Raw genomic sequence first — 855 nt, forward strand, 5'->3', positions numbered from 1 at the left:
TAGTGTTACACTCTCAAAAAACAATTAAACAAAATTAGAAAAACCAAAAATCATCTATTAATATGATATATATGCATATATAAATATAGGTATGATTTTTGTTTATGTTAATTTTGTTTTCATTTTTTCCATTTTTTTTTAAGTATATATAAATATAGGCATGATTTTGTCTATTTTCATTTTATTTTTACTTTTTCAATTCTTTTCATATATATATATATGTGTGTGTGTGTGTGTGTGTGTGTGTGTTTCAGTCGAAGGGGAACATTATTCAGCGGGCGGGATTAGTGGCACGCTTGAGGCGTAGGGGGCGGAGGAGGTAGCATCATTGAGGGGTAGGGTTAGGGTTCCCAAAAAAAAAAAACAATCACTAATAAAACCCTTTTGATTTGATGGTATACTTATCCACAGGAGTAGAGAAATAGGTGTCAGATAGTGTTCTTAATATTATATTGTTGTCGGTTTTTTATTGGCCAGTTGGCTAACAATGGAGAGTCCGGAAAAATGGTTTTACTTTATTTGCAAAACCTAACATGATTTGGTAGGATAAATCAAAGCCAAGTAATGACCGGGTATGCTTACTCATGGGTATTCTTCATAGTATATTGTTGTTGCCTTCTCATTGGCCCATTGACTAACAATGGGGAATCAAGAAGGATATTAAAGTGAGCTAGCAGAGGTATTAATGATAAAGGAAATCAACAAAGACAAACTCTCAAGGAATAGTGATTTTCGATATATATATATATATATATATATATATATGTATGTATATATATATATGCTTTTGATTTGAGAAATGCATGTATATAAAAGCGTGATAGTAGATGATGAGAGAGATGATAGAAGATGGAG

Source organism: Dioscorea cayenensis, chromosome 5 (genome assembly GCF_009730915.1).
Source record: "Dioscorea cayenensis subsp. rotundata cultivar TDr96_F1 chromosome 5, TDr96_F1_v2_PseudoChromosome.rev07_lg8_w22 25.fasta, whole genome shotgun sequence".
Classification (NCBI taxonomy): Eukaryota; Viridiplantae; Streptophyta; class Magnoliopsida; order Dioscoreales; family Dioscoreaceae; genus Dioscorea; species Dioscorea cayenensis.